The sequence below is a fragment of the Lycium ferocissimum genome, chromosome 6, assembly GCF_029784015.1.
Source record: "Lycium ferocissimum isolate CSIRO_LF1 chromosome 6, AGI_CSIRO_Lferr_CH_V1, whole genome shotgun sequence".
NCBI lineage: Eukaryota > Viridiplantae > Streptophyta > Magnoliopsida > Solanales > Solanaceae > Lycium > Lycium ferocissimum.
The window spans coordinates 65131027-65145877 of NC_081347.1; positions in this window are offsets into that span (position 1 = coordinate 65131027).

Here is a 14851-nt window from a genome sequence, read left to right on the forward strand (position 1 = left end):
CAAACCTTGTGTGATCTTCTCCCTTAAAAAATTATCGTTAGGCTTTCTAGTAATTGTGACTTTTGTGTTAGTAGGGGTGAACATTTTGTGATTTTTCTGCTAGAAATCATAGTAATATGTGACTTTTGCGTTAGTAGGGTGACAGTTTTGTGATTTTTCTATTCAAAAAGATAATTATGTAACTTTGGTACAAAAAAATGTTATACTTTGTGACCATTTATGAAATTTATCCTTCATGATATCGTACTACAGTCGAACCTGTTTATAACAATATTTTTTTTATTTATAAATTTCAACTTCTTTTCGGAATCAACTTTTATGTTCTGTTTTACTCTATAACATTTTTACCTATAACAACAAAATTCATGTTTATGACAACATATTCTTTGTTAAATTATTCCTCTATAATATTTTTTTTTATTTTTTTTGATAATTATCAATCATTTTTATAAAAATAGAATCTCTAAAATTACTAATAATATCTAAGGGATTTTGATCAAATATTATTAAAATACTAGATGATGTTAATGAGGACCACGGCTCTTATTCAATGTATAACATCATGATTCATGTAGTACAATTTTCAGAAGCCACATGCTCATGTCGCATTTTTTTTTCCTAAGCTTTAATCACATATATTTAAGGGAAAAAGGGTCAAAAATACTCCTCTTTACTTTTATAAATTAGCTTTTACTCTCCGTTACAAGTTGGGGTCAAATGTGCCTCCTCATGAAGTTGGGCCAAATAAATATACCCCTATACCGTTAAATTTTCAAAAATACCCTCAATTCTAAAATATTCCCACATAAGAAAGTCTAGTCATTAGAATTTGGTGACATGAACGCCACATGACATTTAACTTATTCTATGTGGTGCCTACGTGAAAATTTTTTAAAAAAACAATTTGGAAAATTGATTTTTTTAAAACAAATCTGGAAAAAATGGCTTTTATTAAAAATATGAAACTTTTTTGATTTTATAAAACCCGTTTTTTAAAAATATATTCTCGAAAATTGGATTTTTTTATTTAAAAATCTGGAAAATGATTCTTTTAATCTGGAAAACTGTAAAGTACTTTTTTTTAAGTTTCTTAAAATAATTTTGTTTTTAAATTTGGATTAATTTTTAAAAAAACTGATTGGAAAAAAAATCATTTTCCAGGTTTTTTAATTAAAAAATCCAATTTAATAAAAAAAAAAAGATAAGCGGGTTTTATAAAATAAAAAAATAGATTTTTAATAAACGCCATTTTTTCCCAATTTTTTTTTTAGAAAAATCAATTTTCCATATTGTTTTTAAAAAGTTTGTCACGTAGGCACCACATATAATAAGTTTAATGCCATGTGTGTTCATTTCACCCAATTCCAATGACTAGGTTTGCTTATGTGTGGAATATGTTAGAGATGAGAGATATTTTTGAAACTTTGCTAATGGTAGGGGTATATTTGGCTCCAACTTGTAAAGGGTGGGGTAGATTTGGCCCCAGCTTGTAACAAAGGGTAAAAGTACCAATTTGTGAAAGTGGAGGAGTAATTTTGACTCTTTCCCCTATATTTAAAGCTTATATGAGGACACTGCTAACTTGTCCTTGCCAAACAGTATTTATGTTACCACAATATCTTGACGACTCTGCAACCAAATTCACGATCAATGGCGTATCCCTTACTACAATTCAACTTCATATTTTTTCCTTCTTTAATTTGGGAATTATGTTTGGCATGATATAAGTCTTCTGCATGCAAAATATTTTCTGCGATAATGTTACGTTTTTCGTGAAAAATATTTTACTAGAAAATATTCTACAATCTTTAGTTTGTAAGTGAAAATTATTTTTTGAAAAAATATATATGAAAATTAATAATATTAGCAAATCAAAGCGTGTTTTTGAAGAAAATTTTGAGTGCTAAAGATTAATGAAAATGTCTAAGTGTCGGTTGGAGTAACTAACTTGAATTTAAAAGTTAAAATAATTTTATGGAGTTTCTATCCATAAGTTTTCGATTTTGTATTTTGAGAGGTTTGAGGATAACAAACAAAAATATTTTGCCCACATCTTGCTGTTTGTTATGCTATCTGTTATAATTAAGTATCAAGGCCAGTAACAGTTCCCGATAATTGAATCATGACATATAAGTGTTGAAGGTAGCAACAGAGCTTTCCGAAGCTGGAATTAACTTTGCAAAAGTCGGAGAACTTTATAAACTGTCGCACATCAAATACTTCCTTTTGGATGAAATAGGTTTATTTGATATAAAGTTCGAAAGTGGACAGATGAAAATTCCCTGCTTTGAAGTCAATGATGATACGGTGACCCTCCTGAGAAATCTCATAGCTTACGAGCAACAATCACCTATAGTACGTCCAAGATATTTCGGTTTTCATGGGTTATCTTATTAACTCAAACAAAGACGTAAATTTGCTTCGACAGAAAGAAATCATCAGCAGCAACAACATAGGAGAGGACAGAGAAGTGGTTAGCCTCTTCAACAAAATTAGGAAAGGGGCCACCGTTTTAGATGATTTCTATTACAAAGAATGCAGAAAAATAGTTCAACATTGTGAAAAACCATGGAATAGAATGAAGGCAAATTTGAGGCACAGTTACTTTAATAGTCCTTGGGCTGGAATTTCAACTTTGGCAGCCATCATACTCCTCTTACTAACACTTAGAGAGAGTACTATCTTTGATAAGCACTCTTGAGAACTCGCCTTAATTGTATGACATTGTTGACTAGTTTTGTTAATCCTTCTATTCTGGCTTTGTCACTACTGATGCATTCATGTAATAATTTGTGTGTTTGATGGGCTTAATACTGTATTCAAGTTCCATTAATGGATTTAGCATTTCCAGGCAGATTCATATTAGATATTTACAAATGAAGGAATTTGTCAATATGTTAAAATCTTAAAGAAACAAATTAAAATCTTGATGGCCAGGTTGTAAGTTGATGTTTGATATAAAGAAACTGGCCCTCGTATTTATTAAAAGTTGATGCATCTCCCATTTCATCATTTTGGGACCAATTGCAACGTCAGTAGTTTAGGATTGGAGTTACAATTCCATATCTACGTTAAACTACGTAGGTACATTGGTTTTAGACGCAGTCCTGTTAAATTCTTTTCATTTACCATTCTATGATGTGTAGCTATAAAATTTTCTTTTTAATTTCTAAAGCTACAATTTTTACTATATATTCATTTAAATAATGAACTTCAATATTTGTAAATATCTATTTTGACATGAACATTTGTAAATATTGTTGTATTGGGCTAAATTCGTACAAGACAGCTGGACCTCTATTGTTATGCCACGTGGCTTAAAGGATAAGTTAAAGATGAGTCAGCATTGAGTGGCACATGAGGAAATGCCTTTGCACCAGAGGAACCATTTGGTCCAGTAGACTGTTGGAGTAGCTCCGAAAGAGAGCTCAATGGGCTGCCGTTACGGATCAAGTTGAACGTTATATAATAGTGTTATTAGGCTTAATGGTCCTCTTTATTGCTTATTATTATTATTATTATTATTACACAATTAATGCTCATTATGGGCAGGAGAATAGTACGTGGAATATGTGCCCCTAGCTCTTAGTAAAAATAGATATTATCATTCCCAAGACACGAAATTCAAGAGGAATACACTCCACTTATACACAATTGCTTCATTTCTTAAGTTCTTTATTATTTTACTAAGTGTTTAGTCACAAGCTTGGCCGGAGGAACTAGCACCAAGGTCGATCTAGGCTCTGGCTATTCTCAACTTTACTTTGTTTTATTTCGTTTACATTCGATTTACTTGCATATTATATTGATTTACTGGTCATTTTGATCCACGTGTCCTTGACCACGAACACAAATTCAACTGAACCGTTTTTCCGGTAAACAATTGTGACAGATTCTCTAACTCAAGATTACTGTAACCGATTCATAAGTTTACATTATCAACTGATGGAGATTAACAAACCCATATTACAAAGCGGGTTAAATTAGGCATAGGCATATGAGCAGCTATCATTCGATGTACATCCTAGATATTTCAGTGATTTTCTGTTTTCATGGATTATCTTATCGACTTGGACAAAGATGTGAGTTTTCTTCATGGAAAAGGAATCATCAAGAGTGAGATAGGAGAGGATAAAGAAGTGGCTAGCCTTTTCAGCAAAATTGGGAAAGGGAACACCATTTATTCTGACTTCTATTACCCCCCGCCTACGAAAGTAGGGGATTTGTCTTCTGGGTCGAGCTCGTCGCACGTGGCTTGCCTAGTGCGGGTTATCTCTCATGTGTGGTTTGCAGGCTATTGCACAGGAGCGGGGTTTACTCTGTGTGCACCCAAAGGATAGCGGCTGTGGGTTCCCTTGTCCTCAATAAAAGTAGTTCAACATTGTCAAAAACCATGGAACAGAATGAAGGCAAGTTTGATGCACAATTATTTTAATAGTCCTTGGGCAGGAGCTTCAACTGTGGGAGCTGTCATACTCCTTATACTCACCGTGATATAGATTGTTCTAGCTTTTACCGGTGATGTTAAGTAAGTAGTCATTGGTCTAGTTATATACAATGGTTGTTTGAATGTCTCCACTGTATTGTTTTCCTCACAACTCCATGCATGCAATATGCATGTGTGTCGATGATCTTATTGTGTCAAAACTTCTTATGCTTAAATGATTAGTGGAGTGAGAATCATAATGGAAGTATTTTTTCTTTTATCTGGTATGGCATCTTTGAAGAAGAGAAGCAGATTCTCAACTATCAACCTGTTCTCCCTATCTTTCAATAATAAAGATACAACTAATTATTATTACACTTCAATCCTAAGCTAATTGAATCGGCTGTATGAATCCTGAACATCTATTTTCAGTCAATTTTGACCCGTTATTAGTTCCACTATTCAATAGTACTCAAAACGGTGATTAACAATCCCTCGCTAAATGGAGTTTATTCCTCGCTAATTCAAAATTAGTGCATGAGGAACAAGAGCCTCGCTAATTTCGTCGCTAATAAGGACCTTACAATTTTTAGCAAGAACAAGGCATTGAGGAAGTTGTTCATGATATACGCTCATCCAATAGAGAATATAACTATCAGGAATCAGACATTTCCTATATGCATTCAATCTGTTGAAGGTTTTCAAGAGCATCGTAAATACTCGATTCAACCAACAGAATTCTTCTCAGCGCTCTCATAATTGCAAAAACTTTCCATGGATTAACGTTTTAATACTTTGTTTGCAAAAGAGATATGGTCAAAGTTGAGGGTAAATTTCATAAAAGCTTTGTAATTTTTCTGTTACAAACGAAGTTTTGTGACTTTTCTTGAAAAAAAATCATAATTGTGTGACCTTTTATGAAATTTAATTTCCCCTAAAGTTAATGCAGACTGCAAGGTTAGTTGAGTCAAGGGACAAAACTCCTCCAAGTGAGAAGAACAACGAAACTGGTTGATTAAAATTTCAATGTAGATAGGCACTTAAGGGTGTGACATAGTGGTTAATGAAGTGGGTTGAGCATCATGATCATGTCTCAAGTTCAAATTCCAGCAGAGACAAAAATACTAGTCTCTCCGTCTCAATTTGTATGGCACCATTTGACTAGGCACAAAGTTTAATAAAAAATGTAGGACTTTTGCAATTTATGGTCCAAACAAATCTTAGATACTTATGTGATTGTAAATCATGTCATAATATTAAATTGTTTCTAAATATATAAATGTGACATTCTTTTTAGAACAGACTAAAAAGGAAAGTGTGCCACATAAATTGGGACAGAGGGAGTAGGTGATTTCTTCTCACATGTCCTAGTTTTGGTGGACAGAGTTACCACTGCAAAGGAGGTAGAGGTGTCACGCCCGAACCATGGCCTGGGCGTAACACGGCACTCGGGCCTTGCTTGCATCATGGCTAAACATGGGCATCAAACAATATATCTATGTGATGCAATTTAAATAAATCATGAAAATATATTTTGCGGAATAAAGTCTTGAAATTATCTCATAGCATGAAAATTCATGAAAACGTAATAGTCCCAAACATGAAAGCATAACCGACTCGCAGAACTAATATCTCGTCATGAAACTCTCTAAAACATGTGAATACTAACTACCAGACATGGCCCCGGACTACCATAAACTGCATTAATATAGACTCCATGTTGAACCCCGAGAGAGCGGGGCTCACCAATAAGTCGATAATCGAGGTGATCTCAAAGCATATGCTCCCGAAAATCGGTATTTGCACCGCGAAGTGTGCCCCGGCAAAAGGGACGTTAGTACATGGTGAATAGTACTAGTATGTAAAACCTGTCGAAAATGAAGAACACGGCACAACATAGGTATAGGACATGAACCGAAACCGATGTAACTTGAACATGAGCGATACGAGACGTGAGTAAAGTCTAAAAATGGTACTCCGATGAAAATACATGTATATAAAACTTCTTGTAACGTGGGGAATGCTATAGTGTAACCGACAACATGATCCGGGTACTTGCGCCCTACCAGAGAACACTCACACCTTGCCAAGGGATATGAGATTTAAGTAATAATAGCATGTAAGGATCCAACCAAACGAAGGTGTTGCCTCCTTGTCGACAACCCTTATCCTACGGTGGCAACGTAGTTTCGTGCCATCTCCAGCCTTTCTCTGGTTAACTAAACAATCCCAAAAACACGAACATGATATAGTTGGCTAAGCCCATGATTTTCGTGAAATAACTTGTAAATAACTTGTAATCATGATCTCACGAAATAACTATCATGGTTTCATGAAATAACTTGTAAACATAGTTTCATGAAATAACTTGTCATAGTCTTGCAAACATGTTCTTGATTCATGAGTAATAACAATAGTTCATATTTATATAAGTAATTGTCTTGAAAACATGCACGTGACTTGCTACATAAAATCATAAATTTTCATATAACATAATGAGAACACATGAGGAAGAATTCATGATTCATGGATTCTAGGGTTCCTAATAACCATATGGAAGATTAGGAATACAATGACGAATACAGATACAAAATTCATGTACATAAATACATAACTATGGGCTACCAATATGTTAGGGTTTAATGCCCTAGGGACTTCATGAATATCAAGAAACGGGAGCATAGGGAAGAACGTAGAGATTCCCACATGTGGATGGAAGTTCTACATACCTTAGTCGCTCCAAAGCTTGAATTAAAGACTTGAGCTTTGGAAGAGGATTTCCAAAGTCTTGAATTCTTGAACCTGAGATGGGTTTTTCTTGAAAAGTTTTGGAATGATAATTTCTTGTTTAGATTACAAGGATATATGTTAGAATGGAGTTGGGAATGGACTTACCTGGTGTTCTTGGTGTTGGAGGAGAGTAGGAAGTCGTTCTAGGTTTGAGGAGTGAAAAATAATGAGTTGAACCGATATGGACGAATATATAAAAATCGAGTTTACGTCCAAAGTGTTGTCCGTATTTTCAGTTTACGGGTCAAACCGACTTTACGGGTCGTATATTGACTTTACGGGTCGTATTTTGCGATACGGACCGCAGACCATCTTTGGCCATAACTCTTTGCACAGATGTCCGTTTGACCCCCGTAAGATACCGTTGGAAAGGTATTTCAATGCTCTACAACTTTCATCAAGGAAGTTTTCTCAAATTCCAAACACGTTTTGAAATACGAGCTGTAAAGTGAAATACGGTCCGTATTTAACCATATGACCTCAAAATGTCAAATTCAATGTTCGTTCTTGGTCTCGCTTTACGGCACTGTTCATGGGCGTAAATTGGAATACGACCACTTTATGGCGTAAACCACCATATCACGACCGAACGGAAAAATCTCAATTCCCACATTCTTTATCCGATTTTCTAAGTCTAGGATCGTGGTCAAAACTTTCATTAAAGGTACGAGGTGTTACGAGGGTATCCCGTGGAATTAGTCCGAGGTGCGGCAAACCGAACTAATGGTTAAAGAAAAAATTCAATGGATTTTATAAATTCAAGCTAGATGTTATGTACAAAAAATAGGTGGTCCGTCCCTATACACTTATATATTACTTCCTAGTTCACTTTTACTTGTCCACTATATTAAAAATAAATTTTCACTTTTACTTGTCTACGTAGCATATCAAGAGAAGGACAATTTGTTTTCTTGTTTTACACAGTAACTACTAATAACCCAAATCTGTAAAGAGAGCTAGTAGTCATGGATATTATATTAAAATGTGTACTTCCTTTGTTATTTTCTTAAGAAAAGTGTAAAGTCGATTGTGAACAAATAAAGGCGTACAGAGAGAGTATGAGGAATCCTCTAAATTTTTGTAATCTCATTTTAGGTGTAAATATTTAATTTCTTCCAAGCGACTATTCTATGTTCTTCCAAAAAATGTAGCCTTTGTCTCTCTCATACAGGCCACTCACCCATTATCTCCCATGTTCTCATAATCTATTACTTATCTCACTAATCATCTTATTTATTCCAAGGCAGAAATCTTACACTTATAAAGATGAGTATTTATTCTATGTGTGGTGCAAGATAAAAATTGTTTAATGTGCACGTAAAAGTGAGGTTGGTGTACATGTGAAAAAAAATAGAAAGAGTAAAAAAGTTTATATCTCTAACTTATTCACTATAAAAAAGAGAATATTTTTCTGGAAAGAACGTGTACTGATAGGGATGAGGAAATGGATCGACCAATGATCGACATCAAATTAGCAGTTATATATATATATATATATATATATATATATATATATATATATATATATATATATATATATATATATATATATATAGAAAATAAGAAAAGTTAAATGGAAAATACTTACCTACACTTCTATTTTCCTAGCAAATCAATAAGTTCATAACTTATCTCTTATATAAATAAACTATTAATTACTATCTCTTAATCGTAATTAGTTGTAATGTAATTTTCACATGAATTTTGATTAATCCTCATCTTATAGTTGAAATAACTTGATTGGTGCAAATACAATATGCAAGTTGTTTCCCACTAAATTTTATTATAGTATATGCTCATGTCACAAACTAGACGTCATTATACGTAACATTTCGCATTAAATTTATATCCAAGAATACATGTTTGACTTGAAACTTAATTAACTAGTTAAAACTTTATCCTATGATACTCAAAAAGACACCTAGACTTTACGGGGTGACCCCTTAACAACTTCAAAATAGTATATATTCACCCTTTTTCAGTCAACCCCAAGTATAAGAAGATATGCGCAACTCACGCACCAATCATCAATTGCCACATGTCAAATTGATTTTTCAATTTTTTGATTTTTTATTTTTCCTATTTGATTCTTTTCTTTCTTTTTTCTTTTATTTTTCTTTCCCCCTTTATTCTTCACCTCAACTTCAACAAGTTCCCCCACCTTAGCCACCCCCATACCGCCACCGCATCTCTAATTCCACCACAGCACCACCGAAATTCACCAAACCGCCACCAAATAATTAAAATCAGCACCAAACCAAATATGAAATTTAAATCAGCATCTATCCAACTTCTTACCCCCAAATCAATATCCCTTAACCTTGCCACTTTCAACCTCCATTTTTAGTAGGGCAAAAAAATAATGAACCCAACTAAAAAAGAAAAAGAACAAGATAGAATACAGAAGTATTGTTTTTCAAAACCAGCCAGAATTGGAAGAACCACCATTCCGTCTCCAATCACAAATAGCATTAACCATCACCAAATCAAACTTTGAAAATTAGATATCACCTTCAAACCACCATTCCATCCCCAAGGACTTACCCCAAATCAAAAGCAAAAAAAAAAAAAAAAAAGACAGAAAATAAGGATGAATCGGAAAAGTCCATAGAAGAACGATCTTGAAGAAACAGAGGAAAAAAGAAAAAGAAAAAAAAAGGGTAACCAATTGGGTCTTCTTGGTGAAGAAGATAAGGAAAAAGAAAATATTAAATAAAATAAATAAAGTAAAAGGAAAAGGTATTTTTTAATGAAACAAATGCTGAAATGAATAAAAATTAATTTTTTTTTTCTTATCTCACGCGCTATTGGAGAGTGAAATACACTCTATATGCCACGGGGGCTCATAAGGGGGTGATAAATCCACTTTGAACAAGAATAAGGGGGTGTTAGGACCCTCGCAAAGTTTAAGTGCCTTTTTGAAAAAGTTTTATAGTTGAGGGGGGTAACGATGTATTTACTCACAGTTAGTAATATAGGCAGGCTTGCAATCATACAAAAGAAAATCTATATATAGTACTAAGGTCTATTTAGCTTAAACATCATTTTCTTCTTTGCCTTCATAGGCTTCTATATTTTCCTTCTCCCATCCTTCAAAAAAGTCAAGCAGAGAATAACTGAAGAAGAAACTCAAGTATATACCCTCCAATTAGTCCACTTTTGAATTTACGAGCAGCCAAACCAAAGAGGTAACTAGCTTTAATTGTTTTATACAACATCCCACATTAATTATAGAAATAGTTTGTGCTATTGTTAGTTTTTTCTAGTAATTTTAAGGGAATAAAAATAAAATATAAGGATGTTAAATATTATTGCATTTGTTCCAATTTATGTGACACTGTTCGGATTTCGGGAGTCAAACCGTTAAAAATAATCAGTGTTTTAAAAAGCGGAGCGTTTTACATATGTCTCGGCGAGGCGTAAGGCCTGAGGCAAGGGGCGTAAGCCCCATGGGTATTTAATTTTTAGTATTTCATAAAATAATTTAATTACAATAAATATTTTTAAATAGGTAAAATTACATAAAAAATAAAAGAAAACTGTATATATGTATGTGTGTGTGTGTGTGTGTGTGTGCGCGCGCGCACGCTTGATCCTCACAAAAAACTAATCAAAGCAATCCATTATACGCCACTTACTACTTGTAATTACATGTAACATATTTTTACAAGTATAAACAATACAATGAAGTAAAAGCTATTATGAAATGCAAATCAACTCTAACATCTTAACTTTCAAACAATGAAAAAATCACAATTTCTTAAATCAATATTACTATCATACTATTCATTTTATCTCCTTATAAGCAAATAATCAATAAACTTTATTAGCATTATAATAAAACGTAAATCCTTCATGAATAAAAATAAAATCACTTTCAAATAGCAAAATAATAAAATGTGATAATTTTTATACATAGGAAAAAAGACCAATGACAAATGAAAATGTACAATTTGGCTATGTATTTTTAAAAGAAATATTAAGTGATATTCTCCCTCACGATGTTCTCAAATAGTAAATATGCAATATTACGACTTGTTATTTGAGTTACACCCAATCTTCTTATTTCTATAGATGAAAAACTATTAAGTATCATTCATTTGTTAAAGAATTATGAGGGTCAATGATTTTAATTAAGGAATTTAACTTATAATTTGTGTAAGAACTGCTAGGCGAGCCCCCAGCGTTGGGCGTTAGGTGTGTTTAGGGCGTACAGTCGGGCGCTTAGGGCGTAAGCCTCACAACTAAGCCCCACACGGGAGCCCCAAGGCGTTTTGTCAGTGTTTCGCCCCGTGACGAGTCCTGGGGCGAGTCCTGAAGCTGCCTTTTAAAACACTACTTAAATATGACCATGAATTCGGACATGAAATCTTTAAGTTTTTTGAAAATATTATTATATTTGAAAACTACATAAAAAGTACTACTATAAGTCAATAAGTGACAATTCAAATATTTAAAGGACATATAAAAAATTCACGAAAACAATAGTTAGTTTGATTTTAGAAATTCGAATGATGCCACATAAATTGGGATGAAGGGAGTATCACCGTAGAGGCTATAACTTTTTAAGGCAGTTTTTATTACTCCCACTTGTTAGGCAGTTATTATTACTCCCACTTGTTTCTATTTTCTTAAGAGTTTACCACGACAATGTACACATTAACAATTTCTACTTAGAAAATGTAGGTTAATAGTGGCTGTGATCGTATGCAATCGCTACGTGCCATCGAAGTTTTATTGTTATTATGATGAGTTTAATAAATTTGGAAGTATTGTAGAACAAATTATGCTTTAATTTAACAAATAATGAAAATAATTAAGGGAGATCATTATCTACGATGTGGGAGCTACCTTATGATCGTAAGGTATTAGATTCTTGTTAGTAAGATAAGATATCAAGATGATAACATACACATTATTTCTTTTTTCCTTAAAAATGTTTGTTGATAATAGCCCTATGATCATAGGCAATGCTTTTCATAATAAGTTAGTCATTATAATGCGACAGATCTAATCCATGGTTGTTAGAGATTTAATCCATGGTCGTAAGAAGGGTGTCATTCGTGTTCATAAAAGATCTTACTAAAAAGTGTAAGTTGTGTGAAGTTTATTAGGGTGGGCGTAATAAGACTTGTTCATAAGGCCCATTAATTGAATTAAAAAAAAAAAAAAAAGAAAAAAAAAAGATGTAACATTTATTACTAATAATAAATATTTTAAAAACATTATATCCTGTAAATGATTATGGAATTTAGTTTTCTTTAAAATTGTATTTTAAAGCTAGACAATCTTGTTTTCTCAACAAATATATTTTGATACATTTCAAATATAATGTATTAGATTGAGAGATTAAAACACATATACCTTTGATAAATCATTCGAGAATTTCATGCCTTTTTACAAGTGTCTCGCAACACAGATCCCTCCACCCCCCCCCCCCCCTAATAGATAATACCCGACGCTCCAGTGGAGATATATGTCATATAATGTTGACATTTAGAAATCAAATTTACGTAAAACGCATCCAACCGCACTTCTGATCTTGATCGAGGAGAAGGTGGAGGTGATAATGTACACTAGTTGAATAACAAATTTAGATAAAGAGAGAATTGTGGAAAAATTGTGTGAAAATGAAGAAGAATGGAGGTGTATTTATACAAAATATGACAAAGTGAAGTTATTCATAAATTTAGAATCAAAAAATCCTAGCAATTTTTTAAATTTACTGCTTTTTGAATTTAGACGACGTAAACATTTTTTTAATTTAGCAATTTTATCATTAGATGTAAATGTTAATTTTATTATTATTAGTAAATGTAAATGTCTATTTTTGTATTAGAACTTTAAAAAAAAAAAAAAAAAGCACCGGCCACCCAACTATAACCCGCCCGGTGAGAAATCATATATACACCCTTTTATCTCTCCAAGCCCTATTAAGTTTTTGAATCAAAAAGTGTCAACCCTAACTTGACACCCTTAGTCGTAGGAGATCATATTCGTGTTCGTAAAAGATCTTAGTCTTGTTCGTAATATTGTTCATAAGAGACTAATTGAATCATTGAATGTAACATAAGATATCTTACCTATATGATTACAATTTAATTTTTTCTTAAGAGATAATATTCTTGTTCGCAAGAGATTAACTAAATATAACGCGAGAGATCAAAACACATATCCGTAAGAGATTTAGCTGATGTTCGTAGAGATCGATACTTGTTTGCAAGCGATTAATATCATGAACATGAGGGAACATGAGAAATCAAATCCGTAAATAAAAGACATTGAATAGGTAAACCATAAAAAATCCATAAACGAAACTTGACAGCATTGAATTATCCTAGCAATTAACTGTAAAATGTTCACATAATTTAGACTAATTTATTCAAATTATGATCAAACACTGGTCAAAAATCCATATATAATTTTATGGCTATTAATTTTTTGAATCAAGAAAGTATCAACGCTCTAATAAAGGTTAGAAATTTAAAAGGTGCATGTTAAAGTATGGTACCCCGAACATGTCAATATCTCGTCACGCCATAGACTTCGAAAATAATTGAGGAAATTAAATAATCATTGACTTTTTGCGTGCTGAAAGACCAAAACATGGCCACATATCAAATACTTTATATTATCTGTATTATAAATTTATAATTAATATTATATATGGATATTTGATCTCATTCCTCTTATAAAATCAATTTGCAGGCCCTTTCTCATGGAATCAAGAGACCAAAAGAGAAACAGCCAAACTAAAGAGGTAATTTTTATTTATTTTTTGCATTTTCTTGTTCTATTCTAGACACTATAAATTAATTAATTACTCCATATTCTTTGCTACCTCAAGTTGAATGACATGATTTACATAATATTTTCTAGTATAAAGGGGAAAGGGAATGAGAATATGAACAACACAATTATATTGCTTCTGTTCTGTTGTTTCAAATGTAAATCACCTTCTGTTGTTTTACTTTTAATTTATTGAGATTATTGTTTGTTAATTTTGTTTTCCACTTAGTTAAGGCCACTTGTATCCTCGATGGTGCAACTAATTTGTATTGCTTGTTTCCTTCCATAACAGAGAAAATATTCAATAGCTTGACGGAGATAATGTAGAACTAAACTATGTGACTTGATACCTTTTGGTTTAGTGGTAACAACTCTTTGCTGAATCCACATATTTGGTTTTACATTATGCTAAAATATGTGATTTGGTAGCTGGGCCACATGAATTTGTTCCTAATAAGCTTGCCTTAAAGGCTCAAAAGTCAAAACCGAAAATCTGTAATATCCGAACCGATTACCGAACTTAATGAATCCAATCTGATCCGGAAACCGAAAATCCAAATTGAAATTTTCATATCCAATCCGATGGCCCGAACACCCACCACAATTATCAATACTTATTTTAGTCTGGCTTCGTACTTTTAGACAGTGTTCATTTTCATTATTGTTTAATAACAGTACTTATTTTATGGGTTTTGATTATCTTTATTGTTGGTAAAACTATATTTTAGTATTTATTTATTATTATTTTTTTTTTAGTAAATGTCATCAAACATCTTTTATTTTGTGTAATTCTCAGGGAAGCACAATATAATTGTTGTTCTTACTAGGAAGCAATAGTTGCATGTT